The following is a 24,434-nucleotide window of genomic DNA, read 5'->3' as shown; positions in this document are numbered from 1 at the left end:
TGACATCTCATCATTCTCTGCAGCCCCCTTGCCCACCTTTGGGAATCTGCTTTACAAATGGTCTAGCAGAGACACAAGCAGCCTCTGCACACCCTCCCAACAGGAGGTGGGGCCCAGGTGGGAAGGGGGCCAGTGTCCAGTGTTAGCAATCTGCCTCCAGGACATAGTGCAGGATGCAGGGTATTGAGTTGTCTAGAAGTAGAATTTTTTTTTTTTTACAGGTAGGGGAAAGCTTAATTATTTCCTTGCTACAGCCTTGGCCTTTGAGAGGCAGCAAAACCAATGTTCAGATCAATGACCTAACAAAGGCCTCACAGCTGTATAAAGTCTCTCTTCCAAATCTTCGAGAGGTCTCTGATGTCCTTGCGGAAATGTGTGCTTTCTGTGCCTTCCAGGGTCTAGCACAGTGGGTTTTCTGTTGTCACTTCCACTGTTCTGTACCCACTGCCCTGCAGTCACACCTTCTTCCTGACACTTTCCCAAGTGCACCAGTCATGCTTCGGCCTCAGATCCTTTGCACATGCTGGATTCAGCAGCGGTAGGCTCTGTCCTTCTTCCTTTAGGGCTTACTCAAATTATCACCTGCTTCATGGTGTTTGGCTTTGGACACTTTGAAAAATGTCTCCTCTCCCCTCCATACTTACACTTCTTTTTGTCTTGTTACCTCTTGACACTCATACTGTATTGGCCTTGCCTGTTTTCTGTTGTTCTGATGGAATTTAATTTGTAGAAAGAGAGCTTTTGTGTATGTTAACTATCTCTGTATCACCAGAAAATGAAATAGTACTCTCAGGGCTATTATCCAAAAGAAGGAAGGAAGGTAAAAATGGTGGCAAAGACAGCGAACAAGTGGATTCATTATATACTGGTGATAGAGAGGAAAATTTAGTCCAGACACTAGAAAAAACGCTAAAGAAGTTGCTCCAAAACAAAATATAGGACTGCTCTGTGACCAGAATTCCACTATGGGACATATATGATACCTAAAAGGCAAAGGTACCTATTTGTTTACTGTACTAGTCATAGTAGCCATGCTTGTCAGCAGATGAGTAGCAAAAGGCAGCATGGTTTGTGGACTGCAACATCAGTATGATTCAGTCTTTAGAAAGCATGTCATTCCATTCCTGAGACACATATGAGCCTCTATGACATCATGTCGCTCAAAATGAAGAAGGAGTAGGAAGACTAGTTGCCACATGCTCTTGTTTTCCTGTACAGCCTGAGAACATAAGCTCACTGTACAGTGGTGGTACCAAGAGCTGGTGGGAGGGCCAAAGCAAACAGGATTTTATTTGAGAGGAATAGGTTCAAGAGGTCAGTTTTACAACACGGCTACTATAGTTAATCACAATAAATGTGTTCTTGAAAGTTGATATAATAGGCCTTCATAGGAACATGATGAACATGTAAGTTAGTGGACATACTAGCTCAGTTTAGCCATCCCATTACAGAGACACATTTTAAAATAGCATGTTACACACACACACACACACACACACACACACCTTTGCTGGATTGTCTTACATCAACTTGACACACACACTAAAGTCATCTGAAAGAAGGAAACCTTAACTGAGAAGATGCCTCCATAAGATCTGGCTATAGGGCATTTTCTTAATTAGTGATTGATGGGAGTGGGGCCTATCCATGGTCGTGGTGCCATTCCTGGGCTAGTGGTCTTGGATTCTATAAGAAAGCAGGCTGAGCAAGCCACAGGAAGGAAGCCAGTGGGTAGCATCCCCCATGACCTCTCTATCTGCCCTGACCTCCTTCCTTCAAATATGGACTGAGATATGCAAGTGTAGGCTAAATAAACCCGTTCCCCTGCATTTTGGTACACATACACACACACACACACACACACACACACACACACACACGCATGCGCGCGCACACACATGCACACATGGACATAAGTGCACTTTATTTGTTGATTACAGATAGATTATTCTGGGCTAAAAGAGACTAGAACTTTGTTTCCTTAGTTCTGAACTGGAGGTGGCTATGAGGACATTTCTATTCCATTGTGGGTAAGTAGGCTGCTGCACCGCCCAGGCCATTGTTTCTGGCAACACTTTGGTGCACGAAGCCATCCCACTTGTCTGTCATGGAATGCCAGTTGAACTACAGATCCTGAGCACAACCAACACTCACAGCTCTTTGACTTTGATTAGTAGCACAGAAAGAAGTTACGGTCTCATAAATCAGTATTTTCCACCGACAGAAGGGAGAATGGGAGAAGAAATATGAAAGCAAAGGGAAAGAAAAGTGACAGTGTGTATCTGTCTTCACTGCTGTGGTCTCTCAGGGTGGGCATCTCTGCCAGTGTCTGTTGACTGATCCTCAGATCAGAGAGTGTACGTGTTGACTACACATAAAAGGATGGCCCTATGGTAGTTAACTCTACAGTTATGTCAGTAACTGCACTAAGTTTGGAAACTGGAAATATTTCACAAGGTTGTCACTGCAAAATGTTGTCATAGTTTTTGTCTTAGTCAGTGTTCTATTGCTGTGAAGAGACATCATAACCACAACAACTGTTACGAAAGATAAACATCTAATTGGAGCTTGCTTAGTTTCCGAGGTTTAATGCCATTGTCATCATGTCATGGAGTATGGCGGCATGCTGACAGACACAGTACGAGAGAAGTAGCTGAGAGTTCTATAGCCACCAGCATCAGGAAGAGAGAAACTCTGGGCTTGGAATGGGCTTTTTGAAACCTCAAAGCCCACCCCCATAGTCACACTTCCTGCATCCAGGCCACGCATACTATTCCTTTCAAATAGTGCCACTCCCTGGTGATCCAGTATTCAAATCTAGGAGTCTATGGGAGCCACACAGTTATCTACCCACAGCAGGTCATGTGTGACTCCATATCATCACTTGGTTCCTGTCCCGACCCTGCTGTAGGCCATGTGATGTCATCACTGAAGGGAACTGTGCTGTCAGAAACACTGGTGCATCATTTTGATATACCAGTCACCTCAGTAGACGAGGCAGTCGCCCACTGAGTGTATTTCGGGACATGACTACATCTTGTTTGCAGAAGACATGGTATTAATACAATGACCTGTCTCTGTAAGGTAGTCTTGGCAATCAACTCACATGTGGCTTGTATAAGAATATAAAGGCATTCAAAGGATGGTTGCTTCCGGCTTGACAAATGGAAATGGCCAAATCACTATGAATGTAACATTCATATAACTCATGATTATCTTGTGGTTCTTTCTGCTGTATGCAGTTTGTCTAATTCATGTGTAGTAATATAAATGTATATGTTAAAAAGAAACATAATAAAATAATATTTTAAAAAGAATATATAGACACCCACTTATAGGGTACCTTGTAATAAACAGTAAGTTTAAACTGCAGAAAAGATTATGAATTACTAGAAAGATACAGGATGTTCAAAACTGGTATAGCATAACTGGGTCAGATCATTCACATTAACAGGCAAGATTTGACATCAGCCAGGAAGCTCAGAGCTGAGTTGCCCACTCTGTAATTGTTTTTGTTTATTTTTTTATGTTTTTGTGTTTTTTGAGGCCATGTACTTAGCAGGGTCCCTAAGCCTTTTCTCAACACTGGGAGAGTCTTGAGACAGTAAGAGCAGATCTGCCTTCTCTGTTCCTGGACATTCTACCCATAACCCTAGACCTACTGTGTATGCCATGTATGTCTGACACAGTAACCTGGTAGAGAAACAGCAGAGTACAGAGGCTTTGGAGCTGAGAGTCATGGAGTCTGGGGCACCACATGATAGGGGCCTTCCTAATTGCAAGGAGACTGGGTGATGCTATCATAGGCTGTAGGAAGGAATTGAATGCCTATGGTCACCTTGAACAGGCATTGATGGATTAAAAAAATAATACGTAGAATAATATCCATACTCATTGCTGGTTTTTTTGTTTGTTTGTTTGTTTGTTTGTTCGTTCTTTTTTTATTTTCTATTTGGTCCTGCCGTTGACAGAAGGAGTTGTCAGAAAGGGCTCAGGGTTTCTCTAAGGGCCACACTGTGAAGTATGGATTATAAAGTTAATACCCTGGTGTTCATAGATGGGCTATGGAAATGGTCTGCCAGACCGAAAACTCTCAGCATGGTAAAACAATGGGAGAGATCATGGCCCTTGATGTCCATTGCTCACTCAAGACTCTCATGTTGATGGACTGCTACTACGGCTGGTTACCAGCTACCCTCAACCTCAGCTTCCTCACTGGGAAATGGAAACAACACTTCTTTGTAGGATTGCTGGGAATCAAAGAAGAAAAAAAAGTTAAATATTTAGGGCACTTTCTAATACTAAATTGATGTCAGGCGTTATTGACTTCTCTGGTTCTTCCTCCCTTTAGTTTTATTTTATTATTGATTTATTTCGTATGAGCATGTGTTCATGCATTTATGTAAATATGCACATGTGTGCATGTGGAGGCCAGCCGTCACCCTTGGTATGGTGTTCCTCAAGCTCTGTCTACTTTGTTTTTGATCTAGGGTCTCTCACTGGCCCTGCGCTTCCCTGGGTAGGTTGGCTGACGAGCCAGCGCCATAGAGCTCTACCTGTCTCTATCTACCTCCACAAGCTCTGAAATTACAAGTGTGTGCTCCTCCACACCCAGGTTATTATTTTATTTTATTTTTAATCTTACCTGGCCCCTGTAGATCAAACTCCAGTCTCATACTTGAGTGATAAGTACTCTCCTTACCAATCTACCTCCTCAGTCCTCCTTGGTTGCTTTTAAAAAGTAGCCCTTGGGTCCCAAGAGAGAGAGTAGAGTCCTACTGAGGTTGGGGAACTGGATTAAAGCTGCAGTCTCCTGCAGTACACTGTTCTGAGTATCAGTGATAGGGAGCGGCTGAAAATTTCCTCATTCCCACAGACTTGACATCTCCCAAAGGAAGGACACTTGGGAAAGCTTCCTGCTTCCTTCTTTTGTTATACTGCCCATGGAGGAATTAACTGTCTACTGATGAAAGCCACCTTGATTACTGTACCTCCCCCTGCAATGTATTAGGAATGTCATTGTTAGTAAAACACCTTTCAAAGACTGCTGAATGTAAACGTGAATGTTATCAACAGACTTACTTAGACAAGGCTTGAGGGAAATTATTACATACCTTAAAAGAGAAGTGATGATACCTTAAGCTTCCCCAGATTTTAAGATCCTAATTACTGGATGTATTAGAACACATTGGCCACTACAATTACTCTTAACCTTAACCTTGGGAATGTGGTAACTAAAGACAGTAACTCAGTGTTGGACACTTGTTGTCTGGCTAAAACCAATTTGCTCTTTTCAAAACAATTCATTATCCCACACTGCACTTTTTTTTTTATACTGCCCAATTAAATGAAAAATCTATCTTTCATAAAAGTTAGAAATTATGTCCAATGAAAGTCCGACATTTTAATCGTTTTCTACAGATTAAAATTGTAGAGTTCTCAATAAACCCTGATTTACTGATGCTGGCTATAAAATGGTTATTGCTGTTAATAAAGCCTATAAATCTTAACAGGTTATATTTGCCTTGGACAATAAAACTTGCCATAAAGGCTTAGTGTCTGGGGCTAATTCTGCTCACATCAAGGTAAACAGACTGCTCAAAATAATCCAGTGTCTTTGGGAATTAAGGCCTGAGAGCTAAGCAAGAGACAGATTCTAGCCCTGAGCCATCACCCTTCAGGAACTGTTGTTGTTTTTTAATCTCACCAAGGAGTCAAAAATGATATTGGAATTAGAAAACTCAAGGTCAAGGGTCTTGCTGCAGCCTTGACATCACTGCAATGTTGAGGAGGAGGTTCCCTTCTTGGTCCCAACACAAAGCTAGGTCAGCTATTAACTGATCACCATGAACATAAGGAACCATGGCTGGCTGATTAAGTCCTCTCAAGCTACGCAGGTGCTAGAACCCAGATGCCGGGCGGTGGTGGCTCACAACTTTAATCCCAGCACTTGGGAGGCAGAGGCAGGCAGATCACTGTGAGTTCAAGGACAGCCTGGTCTACAAAGTTAGTCCAGGACAGCCAAGGCTACACAGAGAAACCCTGTCTTGTAAAACAAAACAAAACAAAAGGCTGATGGGGTAAAAAGGGGTTGACTAAAGGAAACTTTTCTAACTGCCTTTCTAGAAGTCAAGGGTGGCTTATCAAGTCTTGTTAATCACCATCTCCTTGAATATTTGCCACGTTTTTGCTAGTGTTTAGGGATTTCATTTTAAGTTTCACTTGTCTCAAATAAAACTCAAGGAAGTGGCTCATGTAGTTACTTTTGTGGTGGCTCTCAATCTGATATTCTTTGAAGGATGAGATGGAGAAGTGACAGGTGGGTGGACTTCTACTTTGGAGAAGGTGGTCTACATTCCCAGTTTGCCACAAAACTAGAGGAATACATCTCTTCCAAGTCTCCTGGCTGTGCCATGTGCCATGCATTCAAACTGGTGTTGCCAACTGTACCTTTCCTATGGTACAATTGCTTATAGCTTCTGTCTATAGCAACCTAGCCTGGCTTTTGAAGTTTCTGGGCAAGACTAACATTCTTAAATAAAGTCCTCCTCAGAAAAGAGTTGATGAGCATTCCAAAGGCCACGAGCGTTTCACCCTGGGTGCACTGCCTCACTGCTTTAAGGATGTCATCAGAAAGAGGATTTTGGAAAAACGCAGTATTTGGGATCAAAGCATAATTGTTGCTTATCCCTTATTTTGTTATGAAATTGGGGGCTGAGGTACTGAAATGAGGTACTGAGAACTCTAGTTGCCCTTCTTTTTATTTCTTCTGCCTCCTGTTGCATGAGCGTGAAGATGTGTGCATTACCCGAGGCTTCCCACTGTCCTGATAATTCTGCTCAGATTGGCACCCAGCCGCTTGCAAGTGAGAAGCCCCTTGCTCTTCTCCCAGTGAGAATATTGTGAATGAAAGATTCATTTGTTACTAACGTGCTCACCAGCATAAAACCCAGAAGAGAACCTATGATATCGGGCTTTTTAAAGTCAGGAGTCGGCAGACAATTGTGTTTAACCTCAATCAAACAGACTATGAAATGAGGATTTTAGTTGAAAAAAAAAAAAATAAGACTCTTAATAATTGACTAGAGAAATGTGAAGTGAGGTGCCCACATTCTGAAGCAGTGAGCCTCAGGTATAAATAATTAATCTAATTTGGTGCAGCCAAAGCACAAGGAATATCTAATAGTCCAGATAAACTTTGCTTTGAGGAGACTGACAATGAGGACCTTTGCAGAAAACCGCATTTGATTAGAATGTATAATATTGTAATAGAGACCTAGTGGACTTTAAAGGAAAGAGAATGTTAATGTTAAATTGGTTAAATACTGGTAATTAAGAGCCAGGAAATTATTCCTTTGAAAACATTAATTCCTGGAAAAAAATCTGGTGTTCTAAGAGAGAAGGGAACATGAGGTTAATATAAGTTATTTAAAAAGTGAACGTCTGTAGCCCAAAAACCTCAGCATTAAACAACTGCTCATGCAGACCTTGTAGATGCATTGACTTCCACGTCCCCAACGCCAAAGCTCCCTTCCCTTGCTGAAGAAAACACCAGACACCTGCATCTTGCTGGTCTGTAGCTATTTTCTCTTTCCTTCCTGTTTTAGATGCCTGGGAAAGGGGAACTTAAACATGGTCATTAGAATGATAGTTTGTCATATGTCGGGAGAATTTTGGGATTTTGGTTTCTTTTAAAAACACAGAAACATTATAAAAGTGTTTTTATCTTAATCCCAGGTGTGGGGAAATGAGGCTACTTCTTAGCAGCTGACTATGATCTGCCTTGTAGCATGAGTGTGGTTTAGCCAGCTGTATGTAGTTTCTGTGACTATGTGATGTTTGGAATTGTGGGGACTTTTCAGAGGGTTTATAAATGCTAGGCCCCTGAGAGGCAGGGCAGGGGGTTGTTGGTAGTTGTTGTTAGATGTTGCTAGACATTGTTGTATATTATTGGATCTTGTTGGATCTTGTTGGTTGGTTGCAGTTTGTTAAGTAGTTGTGTTCAAAGAAGAAACACCCTAATATGTCATAGTTCCTCAAAGTAATATTGCTTGGGGAAAGGAAATAAAATTCACTGTTTTCAGCAACCCCTCCTATCCACTGAGTAAATAAGGGAAACAGTAGATGTGTGGCCAAGCAGATGAATCAGTGCCAAATTGTGTGTATAGTAATAAACTTTTAAATTTGAGTAGAACTTTACAGTTTATGTTTTACTTATGGCAGCTAATTTGATCCTTAAAGCTAGGCATGTACAGAGGTGTTTCTGCTTTGTAGAATAATAAATTTAGTTTGAACAGAAGTAGATTCCTTTATCCAGATTGAAACAAGAAATGTTTCGTATTTCAAATGCTTTGGATTATTATTATTATTATTATTATTATTATTATTATTATTATTATTATTAAACATCTGTAATGAGATAATGAAGATGAGAACAAAGCTAAATATAAAAAATCATTTATGTTTCATACTTATCTTATAGCTAAAATAATTTTGTACATTCTCTTTAATAATTTTTATATGACTCTTTGCTTGTCATGTCAGTGTTCAAAAACTCCTCTATTTGGATGTCTGAAAAGAGCCCAGTGGTGGAACATTTTCACAGTATGTGAGCCCTGGTTTCAATCCCCAGTCCACAAAAAAAATGGTTTTTATTTTGGTGCATTTTGAATTCTAGATTTGGAGATTAAGGCTTTTCACTCCGTATGCTCACTGGAAAACTGTAGTGCAGCGTACCTGTATTTCACGTGTACGCTACTCTTCCCAACACCTCAGAGGGAGGGATGGCAGTTTTATAGATAAGAAAACTTACAGGCTTACAAGGTATTAGACAGTTACTCAAGCACGTGGTTACCGAGTTAGCTGATCTGTAAAGAAGCCTTGTGGTTGGTTGCACATTCCATCCTAGCATAAGCTAGGTAAACAGTTTGTCCTTGCCTGGCTCTAAACCTCATATCGTAGGTACATAGCTAAGATAAATGCACAAGATAACGGCATCTGGCCCTCCTTATCCACAGTGGCCAGACCCCAGTGGATGCCTGAAGGCATGTGGTTCCACACCCTGTATGTATGTATGTATGTATGTGTATGTATATATATATATATATATATATATATATACACACACACACACGCACACACAGTTTATGTTTTACTTACAGTGATATATATGTATATATCACTAAGAGAAATCTTAATTTATAAGTTAGACATAGTAAAAGATTTACAAAAACAACTAATAAATTAAAACAATTTTAATAACATATAGTTAGAGAAAAATTAGATATATCTGTTTTTCCTCTCTGTCTCAAAAACAAAAACCCATGTATTTGACAACAGATTTTAGTGACCTCATCATACATTTCTTTTCATTTCCTGTTTAACTGAGAACTTCTTGCCTTCTCACTTAAAGGAAGTATACATTGTGGCTTCTCTTTGGCACATCCAAATTGTCCTTACTGCCCTTGTGCTTTAGGCCTGTTATTAAGTAAAATAATGAATAATTTGAACACAAGCTCCACAAATCTGTGATGGCTCATCAGATAAATGAGATGGCAACCAAATGACAAATGGTCAAGTGGCATTTACAGCACAGATATTCTGGTCACAGTGGTTTACTTACTAGTCAGGACACAGTGGACCACCACATCTTCATTAACTCAATTTAAAACTTAGGGGAATATTTGTTTTTGGGCTTTGTCCATTTAATATTTGAGAATGAGTAACTAAAACCATGGAAAGTAAAACACTGTCCAAGGGAGGGTTATTATATATAAATATGTATGCAGCATTTTAGACAAACTGCATTTCCTCTTATTGGACTGGGGTGCAGCTCAGGGGTAGAGCTTGCCTAGCATGTACCAGAGTCTTCATTTGTCCCCTAATACCACAAAAAATATTAAATGCCTATATTCTATTGCTCATATTCAGGATTCAAGGTCTAAGCCCATTGGCAATCATTTCTGCAGTCTGATAGCACTGGAAGGTGCTCGGCATTGGGGATGTAGGGATGGCACGGCAGAGTTACTTAGTGCCATGGATGGACACGGAGGCGGCTTTACTAGCAATCCACACAGTGCACAGGCAACCAGTTAGTACTATGATTGTCTCAAAGCCACACACACGAAAAGCAAATGTCTGTTTTTTAAGTTATCATAATGTAGGTGTGGAACTATTTCTCCAGCCCAGGCCTTCTTGCACAGTTTAGCAGCAATAAACAGTCTTTCTATCTTGAATTATGCAGGCATAAGAGCAGCCCAGAAGGCCTACACACACTCCTAGCTGCATCTGTAACTCAGCAGTAATGTTCCGTGGGTCTGAATCAGGAGCTGCATCCCGGTCCTGCTGAGACAGCAGGGGGTTAGTGTTTCTAGGTGGCACCCCCCCCCCCATTCTCTTTGCAAACGCAGGCTGCCTGTGTTTTTTCAGCTCATTAAGATGGAAATAAGCAACCACAACCACATGCCATCAGCAGCTTCTCCTGGCAGTCCCTTGCCTTGGGGGGGTCTTCAAGTCCTCATTGCTCTCTACAGATACCTGCAGCCACTGCTTTTTTTTTTTCTTCTTTTAGTTAATTGTGGGTGATGATAATGAGCACTAGCCCCTGTGGACATTCTTTCCCATAACTGCCAGTAAAATAGAGTGTGCCCATTTCTCCTTCATGGGTGGTGTAGACCCCTGCAGAATAAGCACCTGCCTACAGGTGCCATTGAGATGCATCCAGCTGATCGTATTAAGGGTTGGCTGTAATTCTAGAACCTGCTGCTGAAGGAATCCTAGGCGGCCTTTCATTGTACCACAACCTCTCAAGGCTTTTTCCCCCCTCTGTAAAATCTTAAGGAGCCATTGTGATCTGCCCTGGGAGCCACCTAGGTTCAGCAGCATAGTAAGCACAGCAAGTGAGGGAGTGACTTACTGCAAGTCCCTACACTTTGCTTTGTACAACTTGCGGTGGCTTCCACCCCACTGATTGCAGGCATGCCATCCTAGCTGAGCAGCTGCACAGCTCACTTCACACGTAACTCAGATTCACTTGGCTCTATCGGTTAACTTTCCAAGAAAAAAACCATCTGACAGACACTCAGAGCCGAACAGCTGATAATCCCCTGCTGTGGTGAATTTTGATTTAAATATAACCCAGTCTCTCTTGGCTCTGGCTTAACTGAATTGGAACTGTTCTTTTCATTGTTGATTCAGTATTGGCTTGCAGATCTGGCTGTCTGTTCCTCCTCTCCCCACCCTGACAGATTTTCAGTGGATGTATTTATTAGTTACGTGCAGTATTTCTGAACCTCTGTGGACTGCCTACAGTGACCCTTTATAATAGTCACAGTGGTAGGTGAAACCTCCATTTCTGTCTACCGATGTTGAGCTGATTGTTGACTTGCTGGCTAGCTGGTTCACTTGAAGTTCACACACTAGAGGCAGCAATGGTGGGTGTGCCAATGGAACAGGGACCCATCATCACATTGTACCATCACTGACAGGAGCTGCTGAGTGCATTGAACATTATATGTCGAGCTAGATGGCTAGGCTAGTCCCATCCCTCAATATTATCATCTCTGTGCTATCTGAAATGCCTCAATTACAGTATCTGGGCACATTTATAGGGAACACCGTGTGCCATGGTAAGAAGCTATTATATCTTTGTGTAGAAAGATGCTTGTCTCCCTGTAGAGCTCACATTCTCATGCAGTTGGTCCAAGAATAGGAGTCATGGAATGGTGGCGGGTCCTAGGAATAAGAGATAAAGAAGGAAATTAACAGTGCTAATATGGAGAAGAGGCTTCAGAATGGGTCTGGATGCTGAACTTGCTTATATAATGTTTTCTTTGATGCCCGGATCTGCCAGAGTGACACAATCTTCACTAGTGAAGGTCACCATTGCTCAAAATTTTTTGAGAACTGCATGCCAGGCTTCTTACTAGGCACTTAATGTGTGGAGTTCTATTTAGCACTTTTGTCCAACTTACTGTTTTTCATTGTATAGATTGGTAATTGAGACAGGATAAGTAGCTATGAAGAGCTCCCCCAGGTTGTAGAATCTCTGGTTCTTTTTTTTTTTTTTTTTTTTTTTTTACTTCCAATATAGCTTTTGGTGAAGCTGGATACTATCGATTGTCACTTCCTCTATGCCAGGAAGTTGCCAAGTAAGGGAAGAGACTTATGCATGCCACCGGGGGATCCTTAGCATCATACAACACAACATTCCTCCGTGATGCTGGTCTGCTTCCCGTTTGCAGTATCAGACTTTAGATTAATGACTATCCATAGCCAGTTACGTGGTTGGTCCCTACAACTTTACCTCTTATCGCTACGATATCAATGCATTTAATAAAAAAGTTCTTTGCACCAAAGTATTTGTCAATGAGTGAGATACTTTCTCTGTCCTTAATTGCTTCAAGTATTAAAAATATGGAAATAAGACTCTAACAGGGGGCTAGAGGAATAGCTCAATGGTTAAAGTATCTACTGCTTTTGCAGAGGATCTCGATTGAATTCCTAGCACCCACATCGGGCTGCTCATAAATACCTTTAACTCTAGCTCCGGAGGATCTGACTCTTTTCTTTGGCCTGTGAGGGCATGTACATGCACATAGCTACATATAGACATGAACACATACACATAATTAAAAATAAAATCTTAGAAGAGGAATCTAACAGTGAATGCTAAATGTAAAGATAATAGTAATAAAATAGAGGGGATGTGTCTATTTCTACTGACCAAGACTTCTCCTAATAGCACTCACATGCGTGTTTCGGAAGACTGATTATAAGGCCATTGTATGGAAGCATCCTGTAGGCATTACTGTAGGCATCACCTTTTTCCAAACCTACTTTATTCGGGGTTCTTTAAATGCTTATACCTCCCTTCTAACCTACCTACCCTAGATAGGAGAGAAAGGAAATTTATAGGAACAGGAGAAGTAGACCATTTTTAATTTAGTTCCTGGGAGTGATTCCCTTAGTGTAGTCGGCAGTGTTTTAACAGACCAACAATTCCTCCAAAGTTGCTGTTGGTACCTGGAACAGCAGCTGGAGCCCAGAGCCCCAAAGCGTTCTCTGGAGTAGTCTCTCTAGGAGCATCGCAAAGTGGAGCAATTAACAGCCAGACAATACTAAGACCCAAAATGCTCCAGTGTCCTGTTTTGGGATTGTGTGTGTGTGTGTGTGTGTGTGTGTGTGTGTGTGTGTGTGTGTGTGTGTATGTGTGTGTGTACACATATATGTATACATATACATATATTTGTATACACATATATGTATACATGTGTGTGTTTGTGTGTACACATATATGTATCTGTGTGTACACATATATTTATACATATACGTGTGTGTGTGTGTATCCTCTCAGAGTGTGTTCTAGGATGTTTTTAAGCTGGCAAAAACCAAGCCGCCCCACAAAGTGGTTCGACTTCTAAGTGGATAAACATCACCTGCTCTTTCATAAATCTGTTCCCCATCCCATACTTGGGATCAAAACAAAATCATGTTTATATCCATTACATATCCCACACTTGGGAATCAAAACAAAAACATATTTATATCCACTACAGGTTATATTGAAGGAGAGGCAAAATCACATGAGTGTGAAATGACATGACTGGTCAGGAAGTACAATACTTTTCTAAATTTCATTTTGAGATGGCCTAAAGAGCTACTAGAGTGTAGGTGTTAGGGAGTAGACGGACACAGACAAAGGATCTGCTGAGAGCTTGGGCAGCCTTCTCAGGTGGTGAAGAGACATTGAGCAATGTGCATCAAAGGAGTGTCTTCCTTGTTGGCCCCTTAGTTTGCTTCAGAGACCACATCGTTTCTCAGGCCCAGAACCTGGACTTGGAGCAAGTAGCAGGCTGGTATGAAGATGTAAGCTGATGTAGAGGTCTTAACGCCATTGTTGGACGTAGCAACCAAAAAAAATTATTTTTAGATAAATTCAAATTTACATTAAAAGCCCCAGAATAAGAATGAAAACACATACACTTCTAGGAGGACCCTGACCAGTGCTGCGAACGACAGTCATCTCTCCCTTTCTAATCACAGCAAGTAGTAAATCTGTCTGTCTCTTGAAGCCTTTTACTGAGGTCTGCTGCCCCTGTCCTGTGGAGCAGATGAAAGGCTAGGCAGAGCTGTGGCCACTTTGTAGTCCTGACCTAGGGCAGCGTGCCCCAGCCCCGGCTATGCTGCCCCTGCCTCTGAGCAAACCTGTCTAGACTCCACTTTATCCACTCTGCGCTGCTAATGGGTGTGCTCCTGTTCTCTGCCACAGAACAAACATTGCAGCTGATGAGAGGGAGGGTCACGAATCCTTCTGTCATTCAGTGCCCCTGAACTAGCCCTTCCACTCTGCATTCAGTGTGGACCCCCAGGACTCTCTGATAGAGCCTTTGAAGGCGTTCTGTCTCATCTCTGCACTTGCTTCACGTCCTGCTCCATGAACACAGGGTTCCTCCCACTTCCCAGCGCCTTTGATCCCATCAGAGCCATGTGGGAGACTTGGGCTTCTTAGGCTGCCTAGAGTCGTTACGTGATGCCCCTGAAGCTTGTGCCCAGGGCTGGTGGAGTGCTGTCATTATTGTGTCCATGCAGCAGGGTCCTTTCAGCCATATAATGACGATATCCTCTCAACACTCCTTTGGCATAACAGCATGGCAGAAGCTTTCGTGTCCTATCAGATCACACGGGTGCTTTACTGTATGAAGAGAGTTTCTGCCCACCTCAGGTCTTTAACCCATGGATTGGCTCAGCCGCATTGCGCATCTGCCTTTTTCTGCATGCATTGTGTTTGCAAGTTTCTTCTGCCAGGCTCTATCATAACTTTAGGTCTGGCTAACCTTGCTACCTCCATTCAAAGTGCCTGTGTTGCGATTTCTTTCATTTACCTTCATTAAAGCATAGCTTCCTATTGGGACTCTAGGTGAGAAAAGCAAGGGAGAATGGGGGAAACAGAAGGATCCAGAGGGTCCTAGAAACCTACAAGAAGAACATTATGATGGGCAGATCTGGGCCCAGGGGTCTTGCGCAAACTATGGTACCAGCCAAGGACAATTCGTGCAGGAAACTTCGAACCCCTACCCAGATCTAGCCAATAGACAGGAAATTCTCTACAGTTGAGTGCAGAGTGGGGTATGACTTTCACACGAACTCTGGTGCCTCATATTTGATCACATACCCTGGATGGGGAGGCCTGTTGGCACTCAGAGGAAGGAAAGCAGGCTACCAAGAAGAGACTTGATACCCTATGAGCATATACAGGTGGAGGAGGTCCCCCTCAGTCACAGTCATAGGGGAAGAGGGTAAGGGGAAAATGGGAGGGAGGGAGGCATGGGAGGATACGAGGCATGGGATAACCATTGAGATGTAATATGAATAAATTAATAAAATATATTTTTTAAAAAGCATGGCATTAGCTCTGACTTTACTTACCCAGTTCATGCTCTTATTGCTTGGTTTTCATTCCTCAGTTTCCTGCTTTCTGTTATTTTCCCAGCTATTGTAGCCATTATGGAGTCCTGAGGCAAGCAACAACAGATTCTATCAAACATAATCTCTAGCTACTTTCACACGCATGCCAGTTGGTCCTTGACCTTATTACTGATATATTTTGTGGACAACTTCTTGCCCTGGTCAAGGGCAAGCTGTTCCACAGCATCTTTGGCCTCTAGCTACCCTTTGATGTTATGAAGCCAGCAGTGCCCTAGCCAACCCAAGAGTAGCTACCCAAAACTCTGTTCAGGTACTGCCAAACATCTATTGTTGAAATTCTGGCAAAGCCATTGGTTTTCAGGGAGTTTAGAGTTTTATTCTGATACTATACTTATGGGAATGTAACTCATTTGGAGAGTTCTGGCTTAGGATCCATAAAGCCTTGGTTTCAATCTCCAGCCACAAAAAGATAAAAGGAGAAAAAAAAGGGGGGATTGGAGGGACTGTGTAGGGCTTTAGCTCATTTTGTAGTGTTCTTGCCTCTCACACACAGAGTCATGGGCTTTACCCACAGCATCACATGAACCCAGGCATGACGGCACGTGGAGAGGTGGAGGCAAGATGTACAAGGCTTCACAGCCACTCTCAGCTACACCGCATCACTGAGGTCGTCCTAGGCTACAGGAGACCCTGACGACCAAAAACAAAGCAAAGGAAAGGCGGGGTGAGAGGGAATCTGCTGCACAGGGTGTCTGATACTGTGACTGCTGTGTACCTTGAATAGAGCTCAACGTGAATCAGTGCTCTGTAATGTATTCCCGCCGGGCTGTGGTCTCTTGAAGTCAGGAGGTATAGTGGCATATCCAGCTCTTAAAAGCCCGTCCTTAATTCTTAGCAGAGTATGGGACCCATAATAGAGACTCAGGAAAAACACACTGAGGCGATGCATAATGATAAGTTCGAATGAGAATAATTGTGCCGGGGTTTGCTGTTGACCAGAGTTCCTTGCATTGCGTAGGAGTAAGCCGTACTGCAGTCACATCTGTATGAGAACCGAATGAGGAGGAAGTAAGGAGCACGGTGTCAGGAAAGAATAAGTTCTCCCCAGAGCATGGTCACCGTGTGTGCTGTGTCCCTGCTCCCTGGTGGCCCACTGGCTTCCATAGGACAAAAACAAACAAGAGAAACCTACATTGGACAACCACGAACTGCAACTCTGTCCTTGAACTGGTGCTTAAAGGTGTTCTGGGACAGAAGGCTTATAGCAAATGTGAATCATATCAAGTGGTGGCTGGGCAGAGCAAGGGACTGCCGACAGTTTTCTGCATAATGTCAAAATCCTGTAGTTACGCAGTGAAGAATAGAGCATTTTCCCAGAGCTATGCTCCAGTCTTCACTAATATCTCTCAAAAAATCTAAGAGGGACCCATGAATCCAATGGCTACACCTGATGTGATTTCAGAGGATGTGCAGCGCGTGTTCAGGAGACTTAGGGTCCAGGTCCAATCTTCATTCTCAGAAAAGTTACAGTTCTGTGAATGGAGACACTACTATTTTTCCTGTATAAAAGTAAGAGGCACCGGAGGACAACTGGTGGCCTTTTAAAATCCTTCAGAAGCTCTTCCGGTTTCTTTGGCTTCCGCAGTAGAGGCAAGATGATGAAGGGAATGCCATCTTATAGAAAGCACTGCAATAAGATGAAGAAGACCATCAAGGCTGCTGGATCTGGGCGGAGGGGGGCCTGCATATGCTGTACCAACCAAAGACAACGCGTACAATAAACCTAGACCACCTATTCAGATCTAGCCAATGGACAGCTCATTCTCCACAGTTGTGTGGAGAGCGGGGACTGCCTCTGACATGACTCTGGTGCCCCATATTTGACCACTTTCCTTTCGTGAGGAGGCCTGGTGACACTCATAGGAAGGGGAAGCAGGCTATTTGCATGAGATCTGACAGGCTGTGATCATATGGAGGGGACGAGGTTCCCTTCTGTCATAGGCCTAGGGGAAAGGAGTAGGGTGAAAGAGGGAGGGAACGGGAAGATACAAGTGAGGGGGTAACAATCAGGATGTAATCTGAATAAATTATTTACATAAAAAAAAATTTTAAAAGATGCACACATTGTGCTGCTGCTGTGGCTCTAAGACCTACCACCTTCAAAAGTTGACCTGTGGCAAATATGGCTACCCCGCCAAGACCAAGAGAAAGTATAACTGGAATGCCAAGGCTAAGAGACAAAAGACTACTGGGACTGGACAGATGAGACATGTCAGAGATTCAAACATGGATTCTGTGAAGGAACAAAATCTAAACCTAAGAGGGCAGCTGTTTGCAGCATCCAGTTTATCTTGAGGGTTTCAATCAGTCTGGTTTTAAAAAAAAAAAAATCCTTCAGAAGCTGTTACTTATTATAAGCTTCCCTCTGCCCGCCTTCTCTCTCTTGGTTTTTTGAGACAGGGATTCTCTGTGTAGCCCTGGATGTTCTGGACTCACTCTGTAGACCAGGCTGGCCTCAAATTCACAGTGATCCACCTGCCTCTGCCTCCCGAGTGCTGGGATTGAAGGTTTGCGCCACCACACCTGGCCCCGAAGCCTCCTCTCTTAAAAGCCAGATGAGGTGACATGTTCTGGCTGCCTCAGCTACCTTGGATGCTAGGTGGAAGGATTACTTGCGCCCAAGATTTGAGACCAACCTAGGTGTTCTAATTAGGATTTCTGTTGCTGCGGCGACGAAACACATCAGGACCAAAAAGCAAGTTGCAGGAGAAAGTGTTTGTTTGGCTTACACTTCTAGATTGTTATTTATCACTGAAGGAAGCCAGAACAAGAATTCAAACAGTGCATTAACTGATACAAAGGGCATGGAGGGGTGCCGCCCACTGGCTTGCTTCCCCTGGCTTGCTCAGCCTGCTTTCTTATAGAACCCAGGACCATTAGCCCAAGAATGGCCCCATCCACAGTGGGCCATCCTTGATCAATCACTAATTAAGAAAATACCTTACAGCAGGCTCCTGTTGGAGGCACTGTCTCAGTTGAGGTCCTGTCCTGTCAAATAACTCTAGTTTGTGTGTCAAGTTGCTATAGGACTAGCCAACACCCTAGGCAACATGGTAAGATTCATCTCTTTAAAAGAGGCAAAGTGTGAACTCAAAAAAAAGGTTATAGCTGTACTCATTGTTTACACATCGTGTGTATGTTTATATGTATGTGTGTATGTGTATGTATGCATGTATTTGTGTATATGTATGTATGTAACAATAACAAAGAGAAAGTCTATCAGCTTGAGTGTGGGAGAGAGAGAGAGGATGGGGGTGATGGGGGGGGCGGGAAGGAACATGAAGCCAGCCAGGTGCAGTGCAAGTCCCTCCTAGCAGTCCTGTTATCTTAATGCTGTTCTCTCTGAACTGGTGTCCTCATATGAAGACTAAGTTAGTGCTGCACAATGACGTTGTGAATGTAACTAAAATGGGAAATGTCCTTATAACATTTTCTTTTTTTTTTTAATTTTATTAATTTATTCATATTACATCTTGATTGTTAGCCCTTCCCCTGTTTCCCCCCATTCTTCCCTCCCTCCGATTTCCCCCCTTCTCCCCTCCTCTATGTCTGTGATTGTGGGAGACCTCCTCCCCCTATATATGCTCTTAGAATATCGAGTCTCTTCTTGGTAACTTGCTATCCTTCCTCTGAGGGCCGCCAGGCCTCCCCATCCAGGGGACGTGGTCAGAAAAGGGGCACCAGAGTTCGTGTGAGAGTCAGATCTCACTCTCCACTCAACGGTGGAGAATATCATGTTCATCGGCTAGGTCTTGGTAGGGGTTCGAAATTTGTGGACAAATAGATTGATCTAGAAATTATCATAATGAGTGAGTTCACCCAGAAGCAAAAAGAGACAAACGGTATATACTCACTTATATCAAAACACTAGTCCAAGGGATACGTAGCATGAAAAACTTTACTTACCAAGAAAGTGGGTCAGAGGAGAGGATGTCCTATTGAGTCTTTAGGCAAGAGTAGCATGGAAGAATAGGGAAATAGTAGGACCCACAGGGTCCTAGAAACCTACAAGAAGAACTTTATGACAGGCAGATCTGGGTCCTGGGGTCCTCCTCAAACTAAGGCACCAGCCAAGGAGAATATAGGCATTAAACTTCGAACCTTATAACATTTTCTTTGGTCCATGGCGCATCAGATATCTATGGTTAGTAGTAGTTGGTAATAAATCCATTAGAGATTTGAGAGAAGAGGCCGTGCTTAGGGATCAAATGGGAAGCCTGGTTCATGCAAGGCAAGCGAGAGCTCTGTCACAGAGCGCGGGGAAACAGCTCTGCCCTGGTGCTGTTCTTACCTGGAACCATGTTGAGGCTCCACGTGTTCCCCTCCGAATTCATTATTCCTTCTTCCACAGATGATTTGTGTCCACCTTCATATCTGCTTTCATTAACCTGGTGTAGTTTAATACATTCCAGGCAGGCAAATGCACTCTTCTCCAGCAGTTATGATCTCTCTCAGCTTTGGGGATAGAGCAACTGCTGGGGGGCATGTTTTCTCAGTGACAAATCCATTTACTTTCAAAGTAAAACAGTGAAGAATTCGAACAACTTGATTTTGTCATTGGAAGCGCACCGTACCAGTCAAGGTGGACGATCTAGAATCAATATGACTAATGGATCGCAGGTCCAAAGCGATAAAGTCAGCAAAAAGGATAAATTATCACTTTGCCATGCTTCTCAGATGGTAATTTCTTCTTGCTGTCTGACTCCATAGCCATTGCTGTGTTCCCATGGCGGCCATAAGCCCAATCATAAGCCAAGCCGAGACGCACTCGGTCAGTACATCGCTCTGTCGGCTCTGACTCATTTTTATGTTTGTTTGTCCCTTATTACTTTCTTTGCCTGAGTAAAATCTCTATTACTTTGGGCGCAGAAACAGAGAATGTGTTCTGAACACCCGAGGCGTACATTTTATTTTATTTTTATTATTTTTTGTGATGACTTCATTATTCCCTTACGGCGGAGTTTTTGCTAAAATTGTTTTTTCCCCCTCTTCTTTCTTCAGCATCCTCTTCTTTTCCTTCTCCATTTACTCACCCAGCTACACATTTGTAAGTTATGCCAGTGCTTATCTTCTTTTTGCCTTCTATGTGGTAAATGGCCCCCAGACTTCTCTGGATTTCACAATCCAGCAAGACTCCTTCTCCTCCCTAAGACAAGGGACTAACCAAATATTACCAACAGCTCCTTTCTTTCCCAGGAAAGGACATTATGATATAAAACTGCTTTGTTTGACAGCCATTACTCATTTAGAATAGAACCACACAGTCTCATAATGACAAATTTTAAATAAATTTACATTTATAATGAATTCATTATGTTGTTTCATTGTTTCTATTTCTCTACAAAGCTTCAAAGGTCATTGTAGATCAAGTATATTATGATAGAAACAGCGAGTTTAAAGGTCCATCAACCTCATGCAGGAGATGCTAGTGGATGAGCAAAGAGTGATTTCTGGTATCTGTCATGAGGGCAGATGTCTCTTCAATCAATTCCTATGCATATTTCTGACAATCAGGAATATCTTTCATCTTGCTTTGTTTGTCTGTTTGAAGTGATATCAGCATGGTGGGTGGGCAGAGAAGTCACCTCATGTTTCTATTCAAAGCTACAGTAGTGAATGCCTCCTCTGAGGTTGTGGAGATAGCCAGAGAATACAGTAGGGAGCCCATTCAAGTGCTCGCCCTCTGTGTGACAGCAAGGCTGTGAGTAAAGATGGCCGGCCTTTAAGATGGAAGCCAGTCATCACTTAATCACCTCTGATCGGTGTTGAAGATTTGCATTTTCTCTTGCACATTCATCCCCAAAAGGCTTGAAGTTTGGAACCAACAGACAGGAATCCAAACTCTGCTCTTGGGGGCCATTGACTGTGAACTTGGGCAAATCCTTCTCTTCTGTCTGAGCTCATCTCCTCACTTACAGACATGAAGGTGATAATGATACGTTGTCTTCAGCTTGTTCTGTTATCTTCCTGAAAGGAGGTTTGCACAGACGCACAAATAGCATGCGTTCTCGTGGGATACAAACACTTGCCTCTCTTTCTCTTTACCTCACTACGACCACATTTTCCAAGGATAATCTAAGTGAACATCACCAAGTCACACACAGTGTCTCTGTAAATTAACAAATTGCTATGGTTTTCTCCTCTCTACAGCAAGCCAGCCATCGTGAGTCACATCACATAGATGTCGCTGCCTATAAACCACCGTGTTAATTCAGTCCTTAAAAGAGAGCCTTTTTCAATTATGGGGATGTTAATTATTATTTATCACCCCTTAATTATTGTAATCTACTCCATGTCTATTCTGACACACACACACACACACACACACACACACACTGGTCTGTTTGCTTCCCCAGTAGACTGCGTGAACTCCAGTCTCCAGCCTTTTATCTGCTTGCCAATCTCAACATTTCATTTCAGCCCTGGCAGAGTTTCCTGTTGTGATGGGCTGTGTGGTTGCTTTACTGACAAACATAAACTTCACTTTCTTTTTGACTGTTCTGCAGAGGTTGGTACAGTATTATAAACTATCTTAAAAACTCTATCACTTGAAAAAAAATCCTAGAAATGTGCCTTATAGGTGCTCTTTTATCAAATGCTTAACACGGAGTTTGGCACTTTAATGGGCTCCCCTCAATGTTTTGGAGGATATCTACATAAACTCTGTGGTTTATTTACTACTGTAGCTTTTAATGGAAATGTAAAATAATTTCTCTTCTGGGCAGTAGTGACATCAACAAAAATGTGAAATTCACATAAAATGCCAACTTGCAACTATTGCTGAAGCTGGAGTTGCTGTTTCGTGTTTTAGATGGGCAGTGTATTTACAGCTCTTGTACACATACTGTAAAATGTAATGTGGCAGGATTGCTATGCTCTAATAAAACAATGTGCTGCTTGCTGAGAAAAAGAAGGAGCTGGTGAATTATTGTAGTCATTGTACCTTGTTTCCCGTTATTGAAAATGGAATATGATTATTAAATGCGTGCAGTGTGCATTTTACACACTTAGTTATAGATCTTGGTTTTTATGTGTGCCTAGAATATCAATATTTGCTTTACTTTTAAGGAACATTAGTTACAAATACAATAAGTGCGTTTCATTTTTCATTTAGGACACACTGACTTCAGTGCTCAAGTCAGAGTATGCAATATATGTCTTAGTGATTATTGATCTGAAAACCCACTGAAAGTAAGCAAGGCTGCTTTTGTAATAAGCAAACAGTGGCGGCAGCTGCACTAGGAAACCTATGAAACTGGAGGGACTAGCAATAAATAAGAGTTTAATTAAATTGCTCCTTGGCAGATAGCAGGGCTGTCTTTCAACTGTGGTTTAGAACCTGTAGGGTCTTTTTCCCTCTTGATGTATGTGTAGCATTCTCGTTAATGCTAATGAGAAGTGTATGCAGTAAAGGGGCAGCTGACCTCCTGTTTCATTGTGTCTGCAAAGTCCCACGTGGTTTTTCTTTTTTTTTTTTTCCCCTCCCTGAGGCTGTTCAGGTTTTTTGGTTTTGTTTTTGTTTTTTATTCAAAGACAGAATCTCAGTGAGTAAGGAAGTTTCAATGCATACATTCTATATTGTTTTCAAAGTATCTTAAAATTCTAGCATAATGTTCATAGTATCTTAGGAACTCAGAAATATTAGCTGTTTATGTTTTGTTTAGGTCTTAGTTTCAAATTGTAATTATAACCAAAAGACTAAAATATAACCTCCCTTTAGACTTAACTCTCTGATTAGCTATGTGCGTTATGTGATTATCCGGCCTGGTAAACCATGGAAACCATGCTCCCAGGCAAAAAAAAAAAAAAGAATGAAAATGATTAATTAGATTCTGTAAGGTGTTGCGTTTATAGCTGGGCACATGTAGCCTTCAGCTCATTTAGGTTCAAAGCTGTCTGCAAGATAGGAGTGCTTGAAAATGATTAAAGCAGAGCTCGCAAGGTACAATTTCCACTTGCTGTGTTGCTATTACTTTCCCCGGAGCACAGGCTGGGAATATGTATTATCTGGGCCTCCTCAGAGCTTCAGCAAAAGAGCTCTTTCATTATTTCTTTGTACGAGTTCAAACATTTTCTGGGTAACAGTATCCAGCAACCCTCCATATACATGTGCAACCCAAGTCTATCTGTGAAACTGCCTGCTGGTTTGTGCTCGCTTCAGCTTCCTCTAAGACTTGGCTTGTCCATAGTTGAGAGCAGTGTGTCTGTGTGGTAAAGCTCTGTAATGCTGGTGTGCTGCCGTTAGTATGGGAAGAAGTTACTACCTAGAAGAGGAAGTGATGCTCCGACTATGCTTTGGCAAACATTCGGTATCCATAACCTAGGATGCACTAGCCCAGCATCCATAGAGACTGATACTGTTCACCCCCATCTACTAAGAAGTAGTTAAAAGGGAGACTCGTTAATCTTGCTACATTAAGCACAGATGCAAACAAAACTGCTACCTGGCTATTTAAAACTTTGAAGGAGCCAAAACTCCTGGCATTCCCCTGTGGTGCATCTCCACCTTTCAGGACAACCCGTGACCTTCAGAGCAGACTCACACATTTTGGACAGCAACGTCCAGACATAATCACCTGATTTAATTAATCCGGTGACTTCTGCTCTAATTTGTTTGATTCAGCACCTTGCGGGGACAGGGAACAGAGCCTGCAGAGTCTGAGCACATTCAAGGCATCTTTACTGTATTAATTTGTCACAATTCGTTTCATAGTAGTCATGTGGTCTTTTGCCATGGTAAATAATTTATACTATATGGGTCTTCTCTGTCTGAGAGTGCAGACATCTTAGCAAAATTCAGCCTTTTGTTTCTATGGAAAATGACCCAAGGTTTTCAAATATTCATCAGAACAGAAGCCTCCAAATGCCATCCTCTCGTGTAAAGTGCCACTGGTGCATTATTTAAAGGAGACTAAAACTCTTACTTCCGTACTTACCTTCATTGTCCA

The 24,434-nt window shown here is 42.3% G+C and overlaps 1 protein-coding gene across 6 annotated transcripts in view; it reads left to right on the top strand.

Moving 5' to 3' along the window:
- The window catches only part of Unc5d (unc-5 netrin receptor D), a 540,796-nt gene that overhangs the window by 343,909 nt on the left and 172,453 nt on the right, over positions 1 to 24,434 (top strand). The gene's annotated exons all lie outside the window — the stretch shown is intronic.

This window comes from Acomys russatus, chromosome 27 (assembly GCF_903995435.1).
Source record: "Acomys russatus chromosome 27, mAcoRus1.1, whole genome shotgun sequence".
In the NCBI taxonomy this organism is placed as follows: Eukaryota; Metazoa; Chordata; class Mammalia; order Rodentia; family Muridae; genus Acomys; species Acomys russatus.
Note: the sequence above shows the minus strand (reverse complement) of the source record. Positions and strands in the feature narration are given on the sequence as shown.